This window comes from Suncus etruscus, chromosome 6, assembly GCF_024139225.1.
Source record: "Suncus etruscus isolate mSunEtr1 chromosome 6, mSunEtr1.pri.cur, whole genome shotgun sequence".
Classification (NCBI taxonomy): Eukaryota; Metazoa; Chordata; class Mammalia; order Eulipotyphla; family Soricidae; genus Suncus; species Suncus etruscus.
The window spans coordinates 48,367,643-48,379,784 of record NC_064853.1 but is presented as its reverse complement, the minus strand read 5'-3'; the positions used below and the strand labels follow the sequence as shown (position 1 = coordinate 48,379,784).

Genomic DNA, 12,142 nt, shown 5'->3' with positions numbered 1-12,142 from the left:
GTCTTTGGGTCACTCCCGGCAGCAGCACCCATGGGTTACTCCTTGCTCTGTGCTCAGAAATTGCTCCTGGCAGGTTTGGGGGACCATATGGGATGCTGGGATTCAAACCACTATCAGTCCTGGGTGGGCTGCATGCAAAGCAAACACCCTACTGTTGTGTTATCTCTCTGGCCCTAAATAAGCACTTTTTTTTTTTTTTTTGGTTTTTCGGGCCACACCCGTTTGATGCTCAGGGGTTACTCCTGGCTAAGCACTCAGGAATTGCCCCTGGCTTGGGGGGACCATATGGGACCCTGGGGGATCGAACCAAGGTCCTTCCTTGGCTAAGGCTAGACACCTTACCTCTAGTGCCACCTTGCCGGCCCCAAATAAACACTTTTTTTTTTTTTGGGCCACACCCGGTAACGCTCAGGGGTTACTACTCCTGGCTATGTGCTCAGAAGTTGCTCCTGGCTTGGGGGACCATATGGGACACCGGGGGATCGAACCGCGGTCCGTCCAAGGCTAGCGCAGGCAAGGCAGGCACCTTACCTTTAGCGCCACCGCCCGGCCCCTTTTTTGTCTTTTTTTTTTTTTTTTTTTTTGATTTTTTGGGCCACACCCGGTAATGCTCAGGGGTTACTCCTGGCTATGTGCTCAGAAGTTGCTCCTGGCTTGGGGGACCATATGGGACACCGGGGGATTGAACTGCGGTCCACCCAAGGCTAGCGCAGGCAAGGCAGGCACCTTACCTTTAGCGCCACCGCCCGGCCCCCTTTTTTTGTCTTTTTTTAACCACACCCGGCTATGCTCAGGAGCTATTCCTAGCTTTCTCAGGACGCCTGTGACCGAACTCAGTTCGAGCGCGTGCAAGGCAAGCGCTCTACCCGCTGTTCTATCGCTCTGGCCCCCCAAATAAACACTTTTCTCTTTTTTTTTTTTTTTTTTTTTTTGTTTTTGGGCCACACCCTGTGACGCTCAGGGGTTACTCCTGGCTATGCACTCAGAAGTTGCTCCTGGCTTGGGGGACCATATGGGACGCCGGGGGATCGAACCGCGGTCTGTCCTAGGCTAGCGCAGGCAAGGCAGGCACCTTACCTCCAGCGCCACCGCCCGGCCCCACAAATAAACACTTTTAAGTACCATCTATGTGCTAGGCTTTGAGCTAGGTACTGATAATACTGAGGTGAAGACAGTCCCTGAATTTAAGGAATTCATACTCAAGAGACTGGTTGGAGTTAAGTACATTTAAATATAATTGATTTATTTTGTGTCCTATGTAATTTTTTTGTTTGTTTTGTTTTGATTTTGGGTCACACCCGGTGTTGCTCAGGGGTTACTCCTGGCTGTCTGCTCAGAAATAGCTCCTGGCAGGCACAGGGGACCATATAGGACACTGGGATTCGAACCAACCACCTTTAGTTCTGGATCGGCTGCTTGCAAGGCAATTGTGCTATCTCTCCGGGCCCATGTAATTTTTTTTTTGGGGGCCACACCCGTTGACGCTCAGGGGTTACTCCTGGCTATGCGCTCAGAAGTTGCTCCTGGCTTGGGGGACCATATGGGACGCCGGGGAATCGAACCGTGGTCCGTCCAAGGTTAGCGCAGGCAAGGCAGGCACCTTACCTCTAGCGCCACCGCCCCGCCCCTCATGTAATTTTTTTTCATGCATTGAAAAACATTGTTCTGGGCCGAAGAGATAGCATGGAGGTAGGGCGTTTGCCTTGCATGTAGATAGAAGGGTGGTGGTTCGAATCCCGGCATCCCATATGGTCCTCCCCCCGCCCCAGCCTGCCAGAAGCGATTTCTGAGCATAGAGCCAGGAGTAACCCCTGAGCAACACCGGGTGTGGCCCAAAAACCCTGAGCACTGCTGGGTGTGACCCCTCCCAAAAAAAAAAAAAAAAAGAAGAACATTGTTCTGGAACCAGAAAGATAATACAGCAGACAGGGGCATTTGCCTTGTACACAACCAGGTTTAATCCTTAACACCTCATAGGTCCCCAAGTTTCATCAGGAGAGGTCCCTGAGCACAGAGCCAGGAGTAAGCCTTGAGCACCTCCAGATGTTACCCAAAAAGAAAATTTTTTCTGATAATAAGTCCATAGGTTTCAACAGACCCTTTTCTAGTGATACAATGAAGCAAGAGTGGCAAAATAAAATGATAGAACAAGTTATTTGCTGAGATCTAAAAGAACAAAATAAGGGGACCGGAGAGATAGCATGGAGGTAGGACGTTTGCCTTTTATGGAGAAGGACTGTGATTTGAACCCCGGCATTCCACATGGTCCCCCAAGCCTGCCAGGAGCGATTTCTAAGCATAGAGCCAGGAGTAACCCCTGAGCACTGCCAGGTGTGACCCAAAAACCAAGAAAAAGAAAAATTGTGTGTGTGTGTGTGTTTGTGTGTGTGTGTGTGTGTGTGTTTGTGTGTGTGTTTCATTTTCGAGTAGATAGAGTAGAGAGCTTGCCTTGCACGTGGTGGACCCAAGCCCTGTCATCTCATATGGTCCCCAGAACAAAGAGTACTTCCTGAGCACAGAGCCAGGAGTAACCCCTAAGCACAGCCAGGTATGTGACCCAAAAAGAAAAACAAACAGACAAATAAAAGGAGAAAGGAGCTAGAGTGATAGCACAGTGGTATGACATTTGCCTTGCACATGGCCAAACTGGGACAGACTGAGTTCAATCCCCGCCATCCCATATAGTCCTTCTAGCTTGCCAGGCGTAACCCCTGAGCACTAATGGGTGTAGCCCAAAACCCAAGAGAATAAAATCCTTAGTCACTTGCTGTTTCTGTATCCAGAGCTAGGCAAAGTAAGCAGTGTGAGCAGTCTCCCCTGAGATTATCACACTCGAGAAATGTGTCAGCTTCTCCAAGTTTCCATCATATGAATCCAGGACTGGAATTTAGCTGATTTAAAGTAAATGCCCCACGGGGGGCTAGTCCCCCAAGCACCACCAGGAGTAGTTCCTGATTGCAGAGCCACAAGTAACTCCAAAGCATTGCCAGGTGTAGCCCGAACCTGCCTGCCTCTCCACAAGGAAAAACAAATACTCCAAAGCTTCTGTTCATGTGGTTTCCATGAAGGCATCAAACAACTATGTAAATGTTTCCTTTATGGCTCAGGGAACCAACCATATGTGGTACCTTAGATCAAACCATATTAGTTACAAGCAAAGCAAGCACCTACCTGCTATACTACCTCACTTGCTTATTCTGAATTTTTTGTTTATTTTGGACAATGTCTGACATTGTTCAGAGCTTATTTCTGGTTTTGCAGTCAGGAATTACTTCTGGTAGTCTCGGTACCATATAGGGTCCCAGATCTGCCACATGCACATGCGAGGCAAGCTCCCTATCTGCTCCAGGTCCTCATTCTGAATTCTTTTGTTTTGTTTTGTCATGCCCGGTGGTGCTCAGGGGTTGCTCCTGGCTCTGCACTCAGAAATTGTTCCTGACAGGCTAGGGGGCATATGGGATGCTAGGGATCTAACCGTGGTCCATACTGGGTCAGCTGAGAGCAAGGCAAACGCCCTACCACTGTGCTATGTCTCCAGCCCCAGAAGTTTCTTTTTATAGTTGCCACCTTGGGGCCAGAGAGATAGCATGGAGGTAAGGTATTTGCCTTTCATGCAGAAGGTTGGTGGTTCGAATCCTGTCATCCCATATGGTCCCCTGAGCCTACCAGGAGCTATTTCTGAGCATAGAGCCAGGAGTAACCCCTGAGTGCTGCCGGGAGTGACCACCCAAAAAAAATAATAAACTGCCACCTTAGGGAAAGAAGGCCAATGTTGTTTCAATATCTTGGAAATTAATATTCAGTTCAGATGGTCGTATACCTTTTAAGTGCCTTAAAAATAAATATATAAGTATTACTATTGATAATATTTGATTATAAAGACAATAAAATCAAGCATGAAATATGAAATAATATTTAAGTTATAGCTAGAGTAGGTTTTGTTTTGGGGTTGCTCAGAAATCACTCCTGGCAAACACCCTCCCTGCTATGCTATTGATCCAGCCTCCAGAGAGGTTTTTTTGGGGGGATTGTCACAACTGGCAGCGCTCAGAGGTCACTCCTGGCTCTGCACTCAGAAATTGCTCCTGGCAGGTTCAGGGGACCATATGGGATGCCGGGATTCGAACCACCATCTGTCCTGGGTCGGCTGCATGCAAGGCAAATTCCCTACTGCTGTGCTATCTCTCTGGCCCACAGTTTTTATTTAATTTAATTTATTTATTTTCTTGGTTTTTGGTTTTTGGGTCACACCCGGTGGTGCTCAGGGGTTACTCCTGGCTCTATGCTTAGAAATCACTCTTGCCGGGGCCGGAGATATAGCATGGAGGTAAGGTGTTTGCCTCTCATGCAGAAGGTCAGTGATTTGAATCCCGGCATCCCATATGGTCCCCCTGAGCCTGCCAGGAGCGATTTCTGAGCATAGAGCCAGGAGTAACCCCTGAGCACTGCTGGGTGTGACTCAAAAACAAACAAGAAAAACAAATAAACAGAAATCACTCTTGGCCTCCCAATTTTTACCACAGGCTATGTTCTTTACATTGACTGTACAGAAAGAGGAAGTACAGTAAACGCACCCCATATACACCTCAACCTAGGCCCTTTGCCTGGTCTGTATTGTGAATTGGGGGACCAAAAAAAATAAAAGAAATCGCTCTTGGCAGGCACAGGGGACCATATGGGATGTTGGAATTTGAACCACCATCTGTCAGGATGGCTGCGTGCAAGTCAAATGCCCTACTGCTCTCTGACCACAGTTTTGTTTTTGTTTGTTTGTTTTTGGGGGGTCACACCTGATGATAATCAGGGGTTACTCCTGGCTATGCACTCAAAAATCGCTCCTGGCTTGGGGGACCATATGGGACGCTGGGGGATCGAACCTCGGTTTGTCCTAGGCTAGCGCTAGCAAGGCAGACACCTTACTGCTCTGAGCCACTGCTCCGCCCCCCCCACAGTTTTTATTTTTATTTAGTTAGCTGGTTTTGGATTTTAGGCCACAGCTGTTGATACTCAGGGATTACTCCTAGCTCTACAATCAAAAATTACTCCTAATACTTATCTGGCAGGGGCGATTCCATGATCACGAAGGTGGTTTCCCCAGGGTGAGGCTCGCCCATTGCACTCTAGGCGTGCTGACCCCTGCGATTTCCCCAAATGTGGGAAACTCAACTGCGTAATTTATGGTAGTGGGGGACTGCGTGCGCGCTATCCCCTGAAAAAAAAATTACTCCTGGCAGGGCTCTGGCTTCTAGAACATGTTTTAATACACTCAAGGTAAAAAGAATAAAGAAGGGGCCGGGAAGGTGGCGCTAGAGGTAAGGTGTCTGCCTTGCAAGCGCTAGCGTAGGACGGACCGCGGTTCGATCCCCCGGCGTCCCATATGGTCCCCCCAAGCCAGGGGCGATTTCTGAGTGCATAGCCAGGAGTAACCCCTGAGCGTCAAACGGGTGTGGCCCAAAAACCAAAAAAAAAAAAAAAAAAAAAAGAATAAAGAAAAGGTTGAATTTTAAAACTGGGCCTAGGACTAGGGAGAGAGCTCAAAGGACTGAGCACATCCATGAGGTATGGATTCATTCCCTAATATCACAATGATCTGTTAAACACCATGGAAAATGACTTCTGTTGACCACATGTGACCCTAAAACAAAAATAAAATAGGGGCCGGAGAGATAGCATGGAATTAAGGCATTTGCCTTTCATGCAGGATGTCATTGGTTCGAGTCCCATATGGTCCCTCGTGCCTGCCAGGAGTAATTTCTGAGCCTGGAGCCAGGAATAACCCTTGAGCACTGTCGTTTGTGACCCAAAAACCACAAAATAATAATAATAATAATAATAATAATAAATAGGAGCTGGAGCGATGTACAAGTAGGGTATTTGCCTTGCATGTAGCCAACCCAGGTTTGATCCCTGGTATCCTATATGGTCCCCAAGACTGCCAAAGTGATTCTTTTTTTTTTTTTTTTGGGGCCACACCCGTTTGACACTCAGGGGTTACTCCTGGCTATGTACTCAGAAATCGCCCTTGGCTTGGGGAGACCATATGGGACACCAGGGGATCGAACCGTGGTCCTGATCCTTAGCTAGCGCTTGCAAGGCAGACACCTTACCTCTAGCGCCACCTTCCCGCCCCCCCCAAAGTGATTCTTGAGTCCAGAGCCATAAGGAAACTCTGAGCACTGCCAGATGTGGCCTCAAAAAAAAAAAGGCAAAAATTGCTTTAGCCCAATATAATTCTCATCCTTTCACAATTTCCTAAAATTTTCATGTTTTTTGTTTGTTTTTGTTTACATTTGGAGTTACTTGGTACCTTTGGATCCTTGAATTGAGCCTCCAGGCAAGTTAGCAGAGAAAGGCAGGAAAATGAAGCTCAGGCCTCCTGAATATCACTTGAAGACACTTCATCAAAATTTTTTTTGTTTTTTTTGTGGTTTTTTTTTTTTTTGCGGGGGGGGGTCACACCCGGCAGCGCTCAGGGGTTACTCCTGGCTCTACACTCAGAAATCACTGTTGGCAGGCTCGGGGGACCATATGGGATGTCGGAATTCGAACCACCGTCTTTCTGCATGCAACGCAAACGCCTTACCTCCATGCTATCTCGCTGGCCCCCGCTTCATCAGAATTTTAAAATATGGGGCCGGGTAGGTGGCGCTGGAGGTAAGGTGTCTGCCTTGCAAGCGCTAGCCAAGGAAGGACCGCGGTTCGATCCCCCGGCGTCCCATATGGTCCCCCCAAGCCAGGGGCGATTTCTGAGCACATAGCCAGGAGTAACCCCTGAGCGTCAAATGGGTGTGGCCCAAAAAAACAAAAAAAAAAAAAAGAATTTTAAAATATGGGGCCAAAGAGATAGCATGAGTTAGGGCATTTGACTTGCATGCAGAAGGTCATTGGTTCGAATCCTGGCATCCCATATGGTCTCCCTCCCCCACCCAAAGCCTGCCAGGAGCAATTTCTGAGTGTAGAGCCAGGAGTAACCCCTGAGCGCTGCCAGGTGTGACCCAAAAACAAACACAGAAAAATAATAATAAAATAAAATGAAAGAATAAAGTAGACAAAATAGCCATTATCAAGTACTGCTTAGAGACTACTCTTGGCTGGGAACTATACAAAGCACGCACTCCAGATCTAGAGCCATCTCAGGCTCGCTCTGTGGTGCCGAGAGTAGCAATGCTCAGAGGCCTCTAGGGCCGTACTTGATGATTCTCAGGCACCTCCAAAACTACACTTAGCAATGTTGATGATGGGCCATGTGAAATTGGGCATAAATCAAATAGTGGAGCTCCTTGGCTATAATTTTTTTGTTTGTTTTGTTTTTGGGCCACACCCGGCGGTGCTCAGGGGTTACTCCTGGCTGTCTGCTCAGAAATAGCTCCTGGCAGGCATGGGAGACCATATGGGACACTGGGATTCGAACCAACCACCTTAGGTCCTGGGTCGGCTGCTTGCAAGGCAAACGCCGCTGTGCTATCTCTCCGGCCCCATCTTGGCTATGATTTATTTTTAAATGTTCTATATTTATATTTACATCTACAGATTATACAGTATAGATGCTCAGGGGTTACTCTTGGCTATGTGTTCAGAAATTGCTCCTGGCTTAGGGGACCATATGGGACTCTAGAGATCGAATCAAGGTCTGTCCACGTGCAAGGCAAACACCCTACTGCTGCGCTATCGCTCCAGCCCCAATTTTGTTTTGGTTTTTGAGTCACACTTAGGGTTGATTAGTGCTCCCTGTGGTGCTGATAAGACCATATGGTACTAGGGATTGAACTTGGGACTCCTGTGCGTCAAGCATGCAGTCCAGCTCTTTGAGTCAATGCCCAGTTCTTAAACTTTAGGTTGAGGTAAGTGCTTACAGGAAATTATATATTTTACAACTGTACAATTCAAAACATTTTTTAGGGGGTCACACTGGAAGAGCTCAGGGGTTACTCCTAGCTCTATGCTCAGAAATCACCCCTGGCAGGCACAGGGAACCATATGGGATGTCGGGATTTGAACCACCTTTCTGCATGAAAGGCAAATGCCTTACCTCCATGCTATCTCTCTGGCCCCTACAATTCAAAACATTTAACAAATTGAATAAATTCCTAAAGTAGGTTTCACAATCAAGAAAAACATTACCGGGGGCCAGGGCGATGGTAAAGTGGATAGGGGGTTTGCCTTGTATGCTGTCAACCCAGGTTTGATCCTTCAGTCCCCTGACTCTGCTTGGAGTGATTCCTAAGTGTAGAGCCAGTAACCCCTTGAGCACTGCCTGATGTGACTTCCAAACAAACAAACAAACAAACAAACAAAAAAAAGAAGAAGAAGAAAGAAAAGCATGATCAAGAATGCAAGAATGTACAGAACTTGGCCAGAATGATAGCACAGCAGTAAGGTGTTTGTCTTGCACGTGGCCAACACAGGACAGACCCCAGTTCGAATACCGGCATCCCATATGGTCCCCCGAGCTGGCCTGGAGTGACTCCTGAGTGCTGCCGCTGCCGGGTGTGACCCCCTTCCAAAAAATAAAAAAAATGTACAGAACTTTAAATGCTTGCCTTACAAGTGTATGGTCTTAAGTTCAAATCCTGGGGTCCCATGTGCATTGAGTGTGATCTGAAACTCTTTTATTTGAGCCTGGCTGCTCTGCTTATCTGCAATTGCCAGCACAAGTGACTTCTGGTTGCAAAACAGTCAGGTCAGTGCAACACCAAAAAAAAAAAAAAAAAAGGATGAGCACCCAAAGGATGAACAATGCAACCAAAAACATGGACCAGGTGATACGGAGATAGTTCAAAGAGTTAGAACCCATGTCTGATATGTGCATGACTCCAATTTTTTATCTTGGCACTACATGGCCTCCTAAGTACTATTAGGTATAGGCCCACAACACTAGGGAGGCCAGAGCAATAGCACAGCATTTGCCTTGCACATGGCTGAATCGGGATGGACCTAGGTACGATTCTCAGCGTCCATATGATCCCCCAAGCCTGCCAGGAGTGATTTCTGAGTGCAGAGCCAGTAGTAAACCCCTGATTATCACCGGGTGTGACCCAAAATCAAACAAAAATAAAATAAAATAAGGAACCACAACTGAAATTGTGATTCCTATAGAGGGGGGAGTTTGGACCACACCCAACAGTGTTCAGGGGTTACCTTCTGGTTCTTCACTCTTTTTTTTTTTTTTTTTTTTTTTGGTTTTTGATTTTTGGGCCACACCCGGCGGTGCTCAGGGCTGTCTGCTCAGAAATAGCTCCTGGCAGGCACGGGAGACCATATGGGACACTGGGATTTGAACCAACCACCTTAGGTCCTGGATCAGCTGCTTGCAAGGCAAACACCGCTGTGCTATCTCTCCGGACCCTGGCTCTTCACTCTTAAACCACTGCTGGCAGGCTCAGGGGATCATATGGAATGCCGGAGATTGAACCCATGTCAGTTGCATGCAAGGCAAATACCCTACCCGCTGTGATATTGTTCAGCCCAAAATAGTTCTTTTTGATTTGGGGCATAACCCAGCTGTGCTTAGGGTTTAATCTTCACTCTGTCCTCATCAATCACTCCTGGATGGGATTGGAAGACTGTTTATGGTTCCAGGAGTCAAACTCATTTGGTAGCATGAAAGACAAGAAGAGAGATAGCACAGCGGTAGGACATTTACCTTGCAAGCAGCGGATCCAGGACAGACGGTGGGCCCACAACCTGCCAGGAGCGACTTCTGAGCACAGAGCCAGGAGGAACCCCTGAGCGCTGCCGGGTGTGACTCAAAAACCAACCAACCAACCGAACAAACAAAAGTTTACTTGCTTTAGGTTCTTTCTTGCCCCTATAGGTTGTTTATGTATGTGTTTATATGTGTTGTGTGTGTTACCCTCCTCCCCCCACTTACTGCCTATCTTACTTGGAGAGGGAGACCCTCCATAGCTGAGAGGAGTCTGCGGTGGGTAGTTTAAGGGGTTGCCTAGGAGCAAAGAGAATGGGGCTCTACCAGAGACGTAGCATGGAGAGATGAGAGCAGGTTGGGTGCAGAGAGGCTGCTTAGCTTAGAAGTCATATAAGATATGCACGTGGCGGTTAGGGCCTTATTAATAAAACTTTATGTCTCCTGAAATCTGACTGGCTTTGAATCATTTCCTCGCCGTTATCCTGAACTTACAGACCTGCCAAGCTAAAAGGCGCTGGTGCGAGATCCATCCATCCAATCCTTGCACCATCTAGGACTATATAATTTCTATTTAATACTACAACATGTGTGTTCAATAAAAATGTGGGGCTTGGTGCCGGAGCGGTGGTGAAGTGGTAGGGCGTTTGCCTTGCCAGGCTAACCTAGGACGGACCGCGGTTCCATCCCCCGGTGTCCCATCTGGTCTCCCAAGCCAGGAGCAATTTCCAAGCGCATAGCCAAGAATAACCCCTGAGCGTCACTGGGTGTGTCCCAAAGACCAAAAAAATAAAAATTAAATTAAAATGTGGGGCTGTGGGGACGGAGAGATAGTACAGTGGGTAAGGGACTTGCCTTGCTTGTGGCTGACCTAAATTTGATCCCCAGTGTCGGTGATTTCTGGGTGCAGAACCAGGGGTAACCCCTGATCATCACTGGGTGTGGGCCCCCACCTTTAATATCTCTACCCACCAATCCCTAGAAAGAACTTATATAAATTCTTCCAAATGGGTTTTCTCTGAAATTTTGCATACAGAAAGATCAATCTTGGTGTTGTCACAGGAAAGCCTTTTTTTTTAATTTTTTTTAAATAATTATCTTTATTTAAACACCGTGATTACAAACATGATTATAGTTGTATGATTACAGTCATGTAAAGAACAGCCCCCTTCACCAGTGCAACATTCCCACCACCAGTTTCCCAGATCTCCCTCCTCCTCCCACCCCACACACACCTGTACTCGAGAGGGAAGGAAATGAGGGAAGGAAAGCCTTTTAATTGTCAATAGTCTTCTCATAATCTCATTCCTTACACTAATGGTCTCCATAATGTCATAGATAATTCTGTAGCTTCTCTTTTACAGAGCTGTCCACCCTTCTTTGGGAGGGGCCTTGGATTTCTGCATCTGGGTGTGCATTAGTTTCTCTTTAAAGAGACCAGGATTTTGGGGCCGGAGCAATAACACAGCAGATAGGGTGTTTGCCTTATAGTCAGCTGACCCAGGACGGACTGGGTTCAATCCCCTGGCACCCCATGCGGTCCCCTGAGCCTGCCAGGAGTAATTTCCGAGCACAGAGCCAGGAGTAACCCCTGAGCGCCACTGGGTGTGGGCACCCCCTGCCCCAAAAGTAAAGAAAAAGTAGAAGAGAGACCGGAATTTGTATCTCAAAGGGATGTGCTCTTCATACACTTGGACTACTTCTAGGAAATCTCTTAAATTTTATTATTTTCCAAAAGTACATTAGCAAGCCCACCCCTACCTCTCTGCTTACAACAAATCCCAGAGTTCCAACATACATATGTTCTAGCCCTTTGAGTCATCTTACTGGTCCAATAAATGTTTTTTGTTTATTTTGTTCTTGATTTTGGGTCATTACCAGTGATATTTAGGGTCCATGCCTGACAGTCTGGGCACCATATGCAGTGCTGAGAAGGAATCAGGTTTGCAGCTGCAGTGGCTAGATAAGTTCCTTAACTTTTGTATTCTCTCCAGTCCCTAAGTAAAAGGTTTTATTTAGGAAACATAAGAAGAAATATTATGAAGTAAAGAGATATCCTTATAAAAAAAAGAAAGAGAAATTACATAATTCATTCTGGGGTAATCCCAGAATGAGCTGTATCCCATGGTAAAAATCTGGTCATTAAATCCTATTCCCTCTTACTACTCCTTTTTCCTTTTCTCCACCTATTCTTCATGTATATCCAGAAAAATATGTATTCTATTTAATTTTAGAGGTCTGCTATGGCAAAATTATTATAAAAATGCCCTCTATAATGTCCCCAATAGTTACTGTGCCTATGAAGGGGGAAAATGAAAGAAAAAAAAGCACAAAATAATCCTTTTATCCACATATATATTTATTGATTGATATTTTTTTGACTTCTTTATTTTGGTGTAGATATTGAAGTTGATGTCTCTAATTTTATTTTATTTTATTTTGGGGGGCACACCTGTTTGACGCTTAGGGGTTACTCCTGGCTATTCACTCAGAAATTGC

The 12,142-nt window shown here is 46.5% G+C and overlaps 2 non-coding genes across 2 annotated transcripts; both read left to right on the top strand.

Moving 5' to 3' along the window:
• The first annotated feature begins 4,501 nt into the window (after positions 1-4,501).
• Positions 4,502-4,634, top strand: LOC126012566 (small nucleolar RNA SNORA51). The gene has a single exon (XR_007497021.1). It is a non-coding gene; the product is annotated as a small nucleolar RNA SNORA51 (small nucleolar RNA).
• Positions 4,635-5,048: 414 nt separating this feature from the next.
• On the top strand, positions 5,049-5,212 carry LOC126012425 (U1 spliceosomal RNA). Its single transcript, XR_007496900.1, has one exon. It is a non-coding gene; the product is annotated as a U1 spliceosomal RNA (small nuclear RNA).
• The last annotated feature ends 6,930 nt before the right edge of the window (positions 5,213-12,142 follow it).